Consider the following 16,528-nt stretch of genomic DNA (forward strand, 5'->3'; position numbering starts at 1 on the left):
TCTTACATTCTATGATTTGAACCTTTCCTGTGAGATCATTTTAGATTCCGATGCTTCACTTCAGGTTTACTGTATAACGTGGACCTTCTTATTGATGATGAAACACAGAAATTGCATAGGAATTATATACAAAATGCACATTGCCGACTTAAGTACAAGAGGATTGACTCTTCTTACATTCAGTGATCTTAGCCTTACCTGTGAGACCAGTTTTAGATATCGATGCTTCACTTCAGGTTTACTGTATCCCTTGGACCTACTTGTTGACGATGAAACACAGAAATTGCATTGGAATTATATACAAAAGGCACAATGGCGACTTCAGTACTAGAAGACTGACTCTTCTTACCTTCTATTATTTGGGCCTTTCCTGTGAGACCAGATGTAGATTCCGATGCTTCACTTCAGGTTTACTGTATCCCATGGACCTTCTAATTGACAGTGAAACACAGAAATTGCGTCGGACTTAAATACAAAATGCACAATGCCGACTTAAGTACAAGAAGACGGACTCTTCTTACTGTCTATGTTCTTAACCTTTCCTGTGACACCAGTTTTTGATTCCGGTGCTTCACTTCAGGTTTACTGTATCCCTGGACCTTCATATTGACGATGAAACAGAGAAATTGCATCGGAATGAAATACAAAAGGCACAACGCCGACTTAAGTACAAGAGGACTGACTGTTCTTACGATCTATGATTTGAATCTTTCCTGTGAGACCACTTTTAGATACCGATGCTTCACTTCAGGTTTACTGTATCCCTTGGACCTACTTGTTGACGTTGAAACACTGAAATTGCATCGTAATTCAATATAAAAGGAACAATGCGGACTTAAGTACAAGAGGACTGACTCTTCTTACGTTGTATGATTTGAACTTATCCTGTGAGACCAGTTTTAGATTCTGATGCTTCACTTCAGGTTTACTGTATCCCTGGGACCTTCATATTGACGATGAAACAGAGAAATTGCATCGGAATGAAATACAAAAGGCACAATGCCGACTTAAGTACAAGAGGACTGACTGTTCTTACAATCTATGATTTGAATCTTTCCTGTGAGACCACTTTTAGATACCGATGCTTCACTTCAGGTTTACTGTATCCCTTGGACCTTCTTATTGATGATGAAAGACAGATATTGCATCGGAATTAAATACAATAGGCACAAGACTACTTAAGAACATGAAGACTGACTCTTCTTACAGTCTATGTTTTAACCTTTATTCTGAGACCAGATTTTGGTTCCGATGCTTCACTTCAGGTTTATTGTATCCTTGGACCTCCTTATTGAAGATGAAACACAGAAATTGCATAGGAATTAATTACAAAATACACATTGCCGACCTAAGTACAAGAGGATTGACTCTTCTTACATTCTATGAATTTAGCCTTACCTGTGAGACAAGTTTTAGATTCCGATGCTTCACTTCAGGCTTACTGTATGCCTTGGACCTTCTTATTTAAGATGAAACAACGATATAGAATCGGAATAAAATACAAAAGGCACATTGCTGACCTTAGTACAAGATGACTGACACTTCTTACATTCTACGATTTAAGCCTTTCCGGTGAGACCAGTCTCAGACTCCGATGCATCACTTCAGGTTTACTGTATCCCTTGGAACTTCTTATTGACGATGAAACACAGATATTGCATCGGAATTAAATACAAAAGCACAATGCCGACTTCAGTACAAGAAGACAGACTCTTCTTACATTCTATGATATGAGCCATTCCTGTGAGAACATTTGTAGATTCCGATGCTTCACTTCAGGTTTACTGTATCCCTTGGACCTTCTTATTGACGATGAAACACAGAAATTGCATCGGAATAAAATACAAAGGGCACAATGCCGACTTAAGTACAAGAGGAATGACTCTTCTTACTGTCTATGTTTGAACCATTTCTGTGAGACCAGTTTTTGATTCAGATGCTTCCCTTTAGATTTACTGTATCCCTTAGAAATTCTAATTGACGATGAAACACAGATATTGCATCGGAATGAAGTACATATGACACAATGCCAACTTAAGTAAAGGAAGACTGACTCTTCTACAATCTATGATTTGGACCTTTCCTGTGACACCAGTTTCAGATTCCGACGCTTCACTTCAGGTGTACTGTATCCCTAGGACCCTTATATTGACGATGAAACACAGAAATTGCATATGAATTAAATACAAAAGGCACAATGCCGACATAAGTACAAGAAGAGTGACTCTTCTTACTGTCTATGTTGAAACCATTCCTATGAGACCAGTTTTAGATTCCAATGCTTCACTTCAGGTTTACTGTATCCCTCGGACCTTCTTATTGACGATGAAACACAGAAATTGCATCGGAATTAAATGCAAAAGGCACAATGCGACTTAAGTACAAGAAGACTGACTCATCTTACATTCTATGATTTGGGCCTTTCCTGTGAGACCAGATGTAGATTCCGATACTTCACTTAAGGTTTACTGTATCCCATGGACCTTCTAATTGACAGTGAAACACAGAAATTGCATCGGAATTAAATACAAAATGCACAATGCCGACTTAAGTATAAAAGACGGACTCTTCTTAATGTCTATGGTCTTAAATTTTCCTGTGAGACCAGTTTTTGATTCCGATGCTTCACTTTAGGTTTACTGTATCCCTTAAACCTTCTTATTGACGATGAAACACAGAAATTGCATGATGCTTCACTTCAGGTTTACTGTATCCCTTGGGCCTACTTGTTGACGATGAAACACCGAAATTGTATCGTAATTAAATACAAAAGCCTCAAGTCCGACTTAAGTACAAGAAGACTCACACTTCTTACTGTCTATGCTTTGATGCTTTCCTGTGAGACCAGTTTTAGATTCCGATCCTTCGCTTCAGGTTTACTGTGTCCCTTGGACCTTCTTATTGACGATGAAACACAGAATTTGCATCGGAATTAAATACAAGAGGCACAATGCCGACTTAAGTACAAGAAGACTGACTCTTCTTACTGTCTATGTTTTGAACTTTCCTGTGAGACCATTATTTGGTTCCGATGCTTCAGTTCAGGTTTACTGTATCCCTTGGACCTTATTATTGACGATGAAACACAGAAATTTCATAGGAATTAAACACAAAATGCACATTGCCGACTTAAGTACAAGAGGATTGACTCGTCTTACACTCAGTGATCTTAGCCTTACCTGTGAGACCAGTTTTAGATATTGATGCTTCACTTCAGGTTTACTGTATCCCTTGGACCTACTTGTTGACGTTGAAACACTGAAATTGCATCGTAATTAAATATAAAAGGAACAATGCTGACTTAAGTACAAGAAGACTGACTCTTCTTACTGTTTATGTTTTGAACCATTCCTGTGAGATTAGTTTTAGATTCCGATGCATCACTTCAGGTTTACTGTATCCCGTGGACCCTCATATTGACGATGATACAGAGAAATTGCACCGGAATGAAATAAAAAAGGCATAATGCCGACTTAAGTACAAGAGAACTGACTCTTCTTACATTCTATGATTTGAACCTTTCCTGTGAGATCATTTTAGATTCCGATGCTTCACTTCAGGTTTACTGTATAACGTGGACCTTCTTATTGATGATGAAACACAGAAATTGCATAGGAATTATATACAAAATGCACATTGCCGACTTAAGTACATGAGGATTGACTCTTCTTACATTCAGTGATCTTAGCCTTACCTGTGAGACCAGTTTTAGATATCGATGCTTCACTTCAGGTTTACTGTATCCCTTGGACCTACTTGTTGACGATGAAACACAGAAATTGCATTGGAATTATATACAAAAGGCACAATGGCGACTTCAGTACTAGAAGACTGACTCTTCTTACCTTCTATTATTTGGGCCTTTCCTGTGAGACCAGATGTAGATTCCGATGCTTCACTTCAGGTTTACTGTATCCCATGGACCTTCTAATTGACAGTGAAACACAGAAATTGCGTCGGACTTAAATACAAAATGCACAATGCCGACTTAAGTACAAGAAGACGGACTCTTCTTACTGTCTATGTTCTTAACCTTTCCTGTGACACCAGTTTTTGATTCCGGTGCTTCACTTCAGGTTTACTGTATCCCTGGACCTTCATATTGACGATGAAACAGAGAAATTGCATCGGAATGAAATACAAAAGGCACAACGCCGACTTAAGTACAAGAGGACTGACTGTTCTTACGATCTATGATTTGAATCTTTCCTGTGAGACCACTTTTAGATACCGATGCTTCACTTCAGGTTTACTGTATCCCTTGGACCTACTTGTTGACGTTGAAACACTGAAATTGCATCGTAATTCAATATAAAAGGAACAATGCGGACTTAAGTACAAGAGGACTGACTCTTCTTACGTTGTATGATTTGAACTTATCCTGTGAGACCAGTTTTAGATTCTGATGCTTCACTTCAGGTTTACTGTATCCCTGGGACCTTCATATTGACGATGAAACAGAGAAATTGCATCGGAATGAAATACAAAAGGCACAATGCCGACTTAAGTACAAGAGGACTGACTGTTCTTACAATCTATGATTTGAATCTTTCCTGTGAGACCACTTTTAGATACCGATGCTTCACTTCAGGTTTACTGGATCCCTTGGACCTTCTTATTGATGATGAAAGACAGAAATTGCATCGGAATTAAATACAATAGGCACAAGACTACTTAAGAACATGAAGACAGACTCTTCTTACAGTCTACGTTTGAACCTTTATTCTGAGACCAGATTTTGGTTCCGATGCTTCACTTCAGGTTTATTGTATCCTTGGACCTCCTTATTGAAGATGAAACACAGAAATTGCATAGGAATTAATTTCAAAATACACATTGCCGACCTAAGTACAAGAGGATTGACTCTTCTTACATTCTATGAATTTAGCCTTACCTGTGAGACAAGTTTTAGATTCCGATGCTTCACTTCAGGCTTTCTGAATGCCTTGGACCTTCTTATTTAAGATGAAACACCGATATAGAATCGGAATAAAATACAAAAGGCACATTGCTGACCTTAGTACAAGAAGACTGACACTTCTTACATTCTACGATTTAAGCCTTTCCGGTGAGACCAGTCTCAGACTCCGATGCATCACTTCAGGTTTACTGTATCCCTTGGAACTTCTTATTGACGATGAAACACAGATATTGCATCGGAATTAAATGCAAAAGCACAATGCCGACTTCAGTAAAGGAGACAGACTCTTCTTACATTCTATGATATGAGCCATTCCTGTGAGAACATTTGTAGATTCCGATGCTTCACTTTAGGTTTACTGTATCCCTTGTACCTTCTTATTGACGATGAAACACAGAAATTGCATCGGAATAAAATACAAAGGGCACAATGCCGACTTAAGTACAAGAGGAATGACTCTTCTTACTGTCTATGTTTGAACCATTTCTGTGAGATCAGTTTTTGATTCAGATGCTTCCCTTTAGATTTACTGTATCCCTTAGAAATTCTAATTGACGATGAAACACAGATATTGCATCGGAATTAAGTACATATGACACAATGACAACTTAAGTAAAGGAAGACTGACTCTTCTACAATCTATGATTTGGACCTTTCCTGTGACACCAGTTTCAGATTCCGACGCTTCACTTCAGGTGTACTGTATCCCTAGGACCCTCATATTGACGATGAAACACAGAAATTGCATATGAATTAAATACAAAAGGCACAATGCCGACATAAGTACTAGAAGAGTGACTCTTCTTACTGTCTATGTTGAAACCATTCCTGTGAGACCAGTTTTAGATTCCAATGCTTCACTTCAGGTTTACTGTATCCCTCGGACCTTCTTATTGACGATGAAACACAGAAATTACATCGGAATTAAATGCAAAAGGCACAATGCGACTTAAGTACAAGAGAACTGACTCTTCTTACATTCTATGATTTGAACCTTTCCTGTGAGATCATTTCAGATTCCGATGCTTCACTTCAGGTTTACTGTATCCCTTGGACCTTCTTATTGACGATGAAACACAGAAATTGCATCGGAATTAAATTCAAAAGGCACAATGCCGACTTAAGTACAAGAAGACTGACTCTTCTACAACCTATGATTTGGACCTTTCCTGTGAGACCAGTCTCAGATTCCGACCCTTCACTTCAGGTGTAATGTATCACTTGGTACTTCATTTTGACGATGAAACACAGATATTGCATCGGAATTAAATACAAAAGGCACAATCCCGACTTAAGTACTATAAGACTGACTCTTCTTACTGTCTACGATATGATGCTTTCCTGTGAGACTAGTGTCAGATTCCGATCCCTCGCTTCAGGTTTACTGTATCCCTTCGACCTCCTTATTGACGATGAAACACTGAAATTGCATCGGAATTAAAGACAAAATGCACAATGCCGACTTAAGTACAAAAATATTGACTCTTTTTACTGTCTATGATTTGAACCTTTCCTGTGAGACCAGTTTTAGAATCCGATGCTTCACTTCAGGTTTACTGTATCCCGTTGGCATTCATATTGACGATGAAACACAGATATTGCATCGGAATTAATTAAGAAAGGCACAATGCCGACTGAAGTAAAAGAAGACTGACTCTTCTCAATCTATGATTTGGGCCTTTCCTGTGAAACCAGTTTGAGGTTCCGATGCTTCACTTCAGGTGTACTGTATCCCTTGGAACTTCATATTGACGATGAAACACAGATATTGCATCGGAATTAAATACAAAAGGCACAATTCCGACTTAAGTACAAGAAGACTCACACTTCTCCCTGTCTATGTTTTGATGCTTTCCTGTGAGACCAGTTTTAGATTCCGATCCTTCGCTTCTGGTTTACTGTATCCCTTGGACCTTCTTATTGACGATGAAACACAGAAATTGCATCGGAATTAAATTCAAAAGGCACAATGCCGACTTAAGTACAAGAAGACTGACTCTTTTTAGTGTCTATGTTTGAACCTTTCCTGTGAGACCATTATTTGGTTCCGATGCTTCACTTCAGGTTTACTGTATCCCTTGGACCTTATTATTGACGATGAAACACAGAAATTGCATAGGAATTAAACACAAAATGCACATTGCCGACTTAAGTACAAGAGGATTGACTCGTTTTACATTCAGTGATCTTAGCCTTACCTGTGAGACCAGTTTTAGATATTGATGCTTCACTTCAGGTTTACTGTATCCCTTGGACCTACTTGTTGACGTTGAAACACTGAAATTGCATCGTAATTAAATATAAAAGGAACAATGCCGACTTAAGTACAAGAGGACTGACTCTTCTTACGTTGTATGATTTGGACTTATCCTGTGAGACCAGTTTTAGATTCTGATGCTTCACTTCAGGTTTACTGTATCCCTGGGACCTTCATATTGACGATGAAACAGAGAAATTGCATCGGGATGAAATACAAAAGGCACAATGCCGACTTAAGTACAAAAGGACTGACTCTTCTTACAATCTATGATTTGAATCTTTCCTGTGAGACCACTTTTAGATACCGATGCTTCACTTCAGGTTTACTGTATCCCTTGGACCTTCTTATTGATGAAGAAAGACAGAAATTGCATCGGAATTAAATACAATAGGCACAAGACTACTTAAGAACATGAAGACTGACTCTTCTTACAGTCTATGTTTGAACCTTTACTCTGAGACCAGATTTTGGTTCCGATGCTTCACTTCAGGTTTATTGTATCCTTGGACCTCCTTGTTGAAGATGAAACTCAGAAATTGCATAGGAATTAATTACAAAATACACATTGCCGACCTAAGTACAAGAGGATTGACTCTTCTTACATTCTATGAATTTAGCCTTACCTTAGAGTTAAGTTTTAGATTCCGATGCTTCACTTCAGGCTTACTGTATGCCTTGGACCTTCTTATTTAAGATGAAACACCGATATAGAATCGGAATAAAATACAAAAGGCACATTGCTGACCTTAGTACAAGAAGACTGACACTTCTTACATTCTACGATTTAAGCCTTTCCGGTGAGACCAGTCTCAGACTCCGATGCATCACGTCAGGTTTACTGTATCCCTTGGAACTTCTTATTGACGATGAAACACAGATATTGCATCGGAATTAAATACAAAAGCACAATGCCGACTTCAGTACAAGAAGACTGACTCTTCTTACTGTCCATGCTTTGAACCTTTCCTGTGAGATCAGTTTTAGATTCCGATGCTTCACTTAAGGTTTACTGATACCTTGGGCCTTAGATTTGACGACGAAACACAGAAATTGCTTCGGAATTAAACACAAAAGGCACAATGCCGACTTAAGTACAAGGGGACTGACTCTTCTTACTGTCTATGCTTTGAACCATTCCTGTGAGACCAGTTTCAGATTCCGATGCTTCACTTCAGGTTTACTGTATCCCTTGGACCTTCATATTGACGATGAAACACAGATATTGCTTCGGAATTAAATACAAAAGGCACAACGACGACTTAAGTACAAGAAGACTGACTCTTCTTACTGCCTATGCCTTTAAATTTTCCTGTGAGACCAGTTTTAGATTCCGATGCTTCACTTCAGGATTACTGTATCCCGTGGGCATTCATATTGACGATGAATCACGGATATTGCATCGGAATTCATTACAAAAGGCACAATGCTGACTTAAGTACAAGAACACAGTTTCTTCTACAATCTATGATTTGGGCCTTTCCTGTGAGACCAGTTTGAGGTTCCGATGCTTCACATCAGGTGTACTGTATCCCTTGGAACTTCATATTGACAATGAAACACAGATATTGCTTCGGAATTAAATACAAAAGGCACAATTCCGACTTAAGTACAAGAAGACTCACACTTGTTACTGTCTATGTTTTGATGCTTTCCTGTGAGACCAGTTTTAGAATCCGATCCTTCGCTTCAGGTTTACTGTATCTCTTGGACCTTCTTATTGACGATGAAACACCGAAATATCATCGGAATTAAATACAAAAGGCACAATGCAGACTGACGTACAAGAAGACTGACTCTTCTTACAATCTATGATGTGGGCATTTCCTGTGTGACCAGTTGTAGATTCCGAGGCTTCACTTCAGGTTTACTGTATCCCTTGGTCCTTATTATTGACGATGAAACACAAAAATTGCATCGGATTTAAACACAAAGGCATAATGCCGACTTAAGTGCAAGAGGACTGACTCTTCTTACATCCTTTGCTTTGAGCCTTTCCACTGAGACCAGTTTTAGATATTGATGCTTCACTTCAGGTTACTGTATCCCCTGGCCCTTCTTATTGACGATGAAACAAAGATATTGCATCGGAATTAAATACAAAAGGCACAATGCCGACTTAAGTAAAAGAAGATTGGCTCTTCATACTGTCTCTGATTTGGACCTTTCCAGTGAGACCAGTTTTTGAATCCGATGCTTCACTTCGGTTTTACTGTATCCCTTAGACCTTCTTATTGACGATGAAACACAGAAATTGCTTCGGAATTAAATACAAAAGGCACAATTGCGACTTAAGTACAAAAAGACTGACTCTTCTTACTATCTACGATTTGATGCTTTCCTGTGAGACTAGTTTCAGATTCCGATCCCTCGCTTCAGGTTTACTGTATCCCTTGGACCTTCTTATTGACGATGAAACACTGAAATTGCATCGGAATTAAAGACAAAATGCACTATGGCGACTTAAGTACAAAAAGATTGACTCTTTTTACTGTCAGTGATTTGAACCTTTCCTGTGAGACCAGTTTTAGAATCCGATGCTTCACTTCAGGTTTACTGTATCCCGTGGGCATTCATATTGACGATGAATCACGGATATTGCATCGGATTTCATTACAAAAGGCACAATGCCGACTTAAGTACAAGAAGACAGTTTCTTCTACAATCTATGATTTGGGCCTTTCCTGTGAGACCAGTTTGAGGTTCCGATGCTTCACATCAGGTGTACTGTATCCCATGGAACTTCATATTGACAATGAAACACAGATATTGCTTCGGAATTAAATACAAAAGGCACAATTCCGACTTAAGTACAAGAAGACTCACACTTGTTACTGTCTATGTTTTGATGCTTTCCTGTGAGACCAGTTTTAGAATCCGATCCTTCGCTTCAGGTTAACTGTATCTCTTGGACCTTCTTATTGACGATGAAACACAGAAATTGCATAGGAATTAAATACAAAATGCACATTGCCGACTTAAGTACAAGAGGATTGACTCTTCTTACATTCAGTGGTCTTAGCATTACCTGTGAGACCAGTTTTAGATATCGATGCTTCACTTCAGGTTTACTGTATCCCTTGGACCTACTTGTTGACGATGAAACACCGAAATTCCATCGTAATTAAATACAAAATGCACAATGCCGACTTAAGTACAAAAAGGCTGACTCTTTTTACTGTCTATGATTGAAACCTCTCCTGTGAGACCAGTTTTAGATTCCGATGCTTCACTTCAGGTTTACTGATACCTTGGGCCTTAGATTTGACGACGAAAGACAGAAATTGCTTCGGAATTAAACACAAAAGGCACAATGCCGACTTAAGTACAGGACGACTGACTCTTCTTACTGTCTATGTTTTGAACCATTCTTTTGAGACCAGTTTCAGATTCCGATGCTTCACTTCAGGTTTACTGTATCCCTTGGTCCTTCTTATTGACGATAAAACACAGAAATTGCATCGGATTTAAATACAAAGGCACAATGCCGACTTAAGTTCAAGAGGACTGACTCTTCTACAATCTATGATTTGGGCCTTTCCTGTGAGACCTGTTTCGGATGCAGACGCTTCACTTCAGGTGTACTGTATCCCTTGCTGCTTCATATTGTCGATGAAACTAAGATATTGCATCGGAATTGAATACAAAAGCCACAATTCCGACTTAAGTACAAGAAGACTGACTTTTCTTACTGTCTATGATTTGATGCTTTCCTGTGTGACTAGTTCCAGATTCCGTTCCCTTGCTTCAGGTTTCAGTATCACTTGGACCTTCTTATTGACGATGAAACACTGAAATTGCATCGGAATTAAATGCAAAAGGCACAATGCCGACTTAAGTACAAAAAGATTGACTCTTTATACTGTCTATGATTTGAACCTTTCCTGTGAGATCAGTTTTAGAATCCGATACTTCACTTCAGGTTTACTGTATCACTTAGACCTTCTTTTTGACGATGAAACACCGAAATTGCTTCGGAATTAAATACAAAAGGCACAATGCCGACTTAAGTACAAGAAGACTGACTCTTCTTACTGCCTATGCCTAGAAATTTTCCTGTGAGACCAGTTTTAGATTCCGATGCTTCACTTCATGATTACTGTATCCCCAGGACCTTATTATTGACGATGAAACACAGAAATTTCATCGGAATTAAATACAAAAAGCACAATGCAGACTTAAGTACAAGAAGACAGACTTTTCTCACATTCTATGATTTGAGACTTTCCTGTGAGGCCACATGTAGATTCCAATGCTTCACTTCAGGTTTACTGTATCCCTTGGACCTTCTAATTGACGGTGAAACACAGAAATTGCATCGGAATTCAATACAAAATGCACAATGCCGACTTAAGTACAAGAAGACGGACTCTTCTTACTGTCTATGTTTTTAACCTTTCTTGTGAGACCAGTTTTTGATTCCGATGCCTCACTTCAGGTTTACTGTATCCCATAGACCTTCTGATTGACGATGAAATACAGAAATTGCATAGGAATTAAATACAAAATACGCATTGCCGACTTAAGTACTAGAGGATTGACTCTTCTTACATTCTATGATTTTAGCCTTACCTGTGAGACAAGTTTTAGATTCCGATGCTTCACTTCAGGCTTACTGTATGCCTTGGACCTTCTTATTTAAGATGAAACACTGATATAGCATCGGAATAAAATCCAAATGCACAATGCCGACCTTGGTACAAGAAGACTGACACTTCTTATATTCTATGATTTAAGCCTTTCCGGTGAGACCAGCCTCAGACTCCGATGCATCACTTCAGGTTTACTGTATCCCTTGGAACTTCTTATTGACGATGAAACACAGATATTGCATCGGAATTAAATACAAAAGCACAATGCCGACTTCAGTACAAGAAGACTGACTCTTCTTACTGTCCATGTCTTGAACCTTTCTTGTGAGACCCGTTTTAGTTTCCGTTGCTTCACTTCTGGTTTACTGATCCCTTGGGCCTTAGATTTGATGACGAAGCACAGAAATTGCTTCGGAATTAAAGACAAAAGGCACAATGCCGACTTAAGTACAAGAGGACTGACTCTTCTTACTGTCTATGTTTTGAACCATTCCTGTGAGACCAGTTTCAGATTCCGATGCTTCACTTCAGGTTTACTGTATGCCTTGGACCTTCATATTGACGATTAAACACAGATATTGCTTCGGAATTTAATACAAAAGGCACAGTGACGACTTAAGTACAAGAAGACTGAGTCTTCTTACTGCCTATGACTTGAAATTTTCCTGTGAGGCCAATTTTAGATTCCGTTGCTTAACTTCAGGATTACTGTATGCCCAGGACCTTCTTATTGACGATGAAACACAGAAATTTCATCGGAATTAAATACAAAAGGCACAATGCAGACTGACGTACAAGAAGACTGACTATTCTTACAATCTATGATGTGGGGCTTTCCTGTGAGACCAGTTGTAGATTCCGATGCTTCACTTCAGGTTTACTGTATCCCTTGGTCCTTCTTATTGACGATGAAACACAGAAGTTGCATCGGAATTAAATACAAAAGGCACAATAGCGTCTTAAGTACAAGAAGACTGACTCTTCTTGCTGTCTATGTTTTGAACCTTTCCTGTGAGACCAGATTTAGATTCCAATGCTTCACTTCAGGTTTTCTGTATACCTTGGACCATGTTATTGACGATGAAACACAGAAATTGCATCGGATTTAAATACAAAGGCAGAATGCCGACTTAAGTACAAGAGGACTGACTCTTCTTACATACTTTGCTTTGAGCCTTTCCACTGAGATCAGTTTTAGATAATGATGCTTCACTTCAGTTTTACTGTATCCCTTGGACCTTCTTATTGACGATGAAAGAAAGATGTTGCATCGGAATAAAATACAAACGGCACAATAGCGTCTTAAGTACAAGAAGACTGACCCTTCTTACATTCTATGATTTGGGCCTTTCCTGTGAGACCAGATTCAGATTCCGATGCATCACTTCTAGTTTACTGTATCACTTGGAACTTCTTATTGACGATGAAACACAGATATTGCATCGGAATTAAATACAAAAGGCACAATGCCGACTTAAGTAAAAGAAGACTGACTCTTCTTACTGTCTCTGATTTGGAACATTCCAGTGAGACCAGTTTTTGAATCCGATGCTTCAGTTCAGTTTTACTGTATCCCTTAGACCTTCTTATTGACGATGAAACACAGAAATTGCTTCGGAATTAAATACAAAAGGCAATGTGCCGACTTAAGTACAAGAAGACTGACTCTTCTTACTGTCTATGTTTTGAACCTTTCCTGTGAGACCAGATTTAGACTCCAATGCTTCACTTCGGATTTTCTGTATCCCTTGGACCTTCTTGTTGACGATGAAATACAGAATTTTCATCGGAATTAAATACAAAAGGCACAATGCCAACTTAAGCACAAGAAGACTGACTCTTCTTACTGTCTATGTTTCTACCTTTCCTGTGAGACCAGAATCAGATTCCGATGCTTCACTTCAGGTTTACTGTATCCCTTGGAACTTCTTATTGACGATGAAACTCAGATATGGCATCGGAATTGAAAACAAAAGGGACAATGCCGACATAAGTACAAGAAGACTGACTCTTCTTATTTTCTATGATTGATCCCATCCTGTGAGACCAGTTTTAGATTCCGATGCTTCACTTCAGGTTTACTGTATCCCTTGGACCCTCTTATTGACGATGAAACACAGAATTTGCATCGGAATTAAATACAAAAGGCACAATGCAGACTGAAGTACAAGAAGACTGCTCTTCTTTCTGTCTATGTTTTGGACCTTTCTTGTGAGACCAGTTCTAGGTTTCGATGCTTCACTTCAGGTGTACTGTATACCTTGGACGTTCTTATTGACGATGAAACACAGAAATTGCACCGGAAATAATTACAAAGTGCACAGTGCCGACTCAATTACATGTGGACAGACTCTCCTTACATTCTATATTTTGAACCTTTCCCGTGAGACCATTTTTATATTCCGATGCTTCACTTCAGGTTTACTGTATCCCTTGGACCCTCTTATTGACGATGAAACACATAATTGGCATCGGAATTAAATACAATAAGCACAATGCCGACTTAAGTACAAGAAGACTGACTCTTCTTATTGTCTATGATTGTGCCTTTCCTATGAGACCAATTTTAGATTCCGATGCTTCACTTCAGGTTTACTGTATCTATTGGACCTTCTTATTGACGATGAAACACAGAATTTGCAACTGAATTAAATGCTAAAGGCATAATGCAGAGTTTAGTACAAGAAGACTGACTCATCTTACTGTCTATGATTTGAACCTCTCCTGTGAGACCAGTTCTAAATTCCGATGTTTCATTTCAGGTTCACTGTATCCCTTTTACGTTATTATTGACGATGAAAAACAGAAATTGCATCGGAATTAAATACAAAAGGCAGAATGCCGACTTAAGTAAAAGAAGACTGACTCTTCGTATTGTCTATGATTTGAACCTATCCTGTGAGACCAGTTTTATATTACGATGCTTCACTTCAGGTTTACTGTATCCCTTGGACCATCTTGGTGACGATGAAATACAGAAATTGCATCGGAATTTAATACAAAAGGCACAATGCCGACTTAAGTACATGAGGACTGACTCTTCTTACATTCTATGAATTGAACCTTTCCTGTGAAAGCAGATTTAGATGCCGATGCTTTACTTCAGGTTTTCTGTATCCCTTGGACCATCATGTTGACGATGAAATACAGAAATTGCATCGGAATTAAATACAATAGGCACAAGCCGACTTAAGTACAAGAGGACTGACTCTTCTTACTGTCTATGTTTTCAACCTTTCCTCTGAGACCAATTTTTGGTTCCGATGCTTCACTTCAGCTTTACTGTATGCCTTGGACCATCTTATTGACGATGAAACACAGAAATTGCATAGGAATTATATACAAAATGCACAATGCAGACTTAGGTACAAGAGGTTTGACTCTTCTTACATTCTATGATTTTAGCCTATCCTGTGAGACCAGTTTTGGATATCGATGCTTCAGTTCACGTTTACTGTATCCCTTTGACCATCTTGTTGACGATGAAACACTGAAATTGAATCGGAATTAAATACAAAACGCACAATGCAGACTGATGTACAAGAAAACTGACTCTTCTTACAATCTATGATGTGGGCCTTTCCTGTGAGACCAGTTTTTGATTCCGATGCTTCACTTCAGGTTTACTGTATCCCTTGGTCCTTGTTATTGACGATGAAACACATAAGTTGCATCGGAATTAATTACAAAAGGCACAATGCCGACTTAAGTACAAGGAGACTGACTCTTCTTACTGTCTATGTTTTAAACCTTTCCTGTGAGACCAGATTAAGATTCCAATGCTTCACTACATGTTTTCTGTATCACTTGGACCTTCTTGTTGACGATGAAATACAGAATTTGCATCGGAATTAAATACAAAATGCACAATGCCGACCTAAGTAAAAGAAGACAGACTCTTCTTAATGTCTCTGTTTTGAACTTTTCCTGTGAGACCTGTTTATAAATCCGATGCTTCACTTCAGTTATACTGTATCCCTTAGACCTTCTTATTGACGATGAAACACTGAAACTGCTTCGGAATTAAATACATAAGGCACAATGCGGACTGAAGTACAAGAAGACTGACTCTTCATACTCCCTATATTGAACCTTTCCAGGGAGACCAGTTTTAGATTCCGATGCTTCACTTAAGGTTTACTGAATTCCTTGGACTTTCTTGTTGACGATGAAATACAGAAATTGCTTCGGAATTAAATACAAAAGGCACAATGCCAACTTAAGTACAAGAAGACGGGCTCTTCTTACTATCTATGTTTTTGAGCCTTTCCCGTGAGACCAGTTTTGGATTCCGATTCTTCACTTCAGGTTTACTGTATCCCTTGGTGCTTCTTACTAACGACGAAACACAGAAATTGCTTCGGAAATAATTACAAAAGGCACAATGCCGACTTAAGTACAAGTAGACTGACTCTTTGTCTACTGTCTATGTTTTGAACTTTTCCTATGAGACCAGTTTTAGATTCCGAAGCTTCACTTCTGGTGTACTGTATCCCTTGGAACTTCTTATTCACGATGAAACACAGATATGGCATCGGAATTGAAAACAAAAGGGACAGTGCCGACATAAGTACAAGAAGACTGACTCTTCTTATTTTCTTTGATTGATCCCATCCTGTGAGACCAGTTTTAGATTCCGATTCTTCACTTCAGGTTTACTGTATCCCTTGGATCCTATTGTTGACGATGAAACACAGAATTTGCATCGTAATTAAATACAAAAGGCACCATGCAGACTGAAGTACAAGAAGACTGCTC

The sequence above is a fragment of the Schistocerca piceifrons genome, chromosome 3, assembly GCF_021461385.2.
Source record: "Schistocerca piceifrons isolate TAMUIC-IGC-003096 chromosome 3, iqSchPice1.1, whole genome shotgun sequence".
NCBI classification, from domain to species: domain Eukaryota; kingdom Metazoa; phylum Arthropoda; class Insecta; order Orthoptera; family Acrididae; genus Schistocerca; species Schistocerca piceifrons.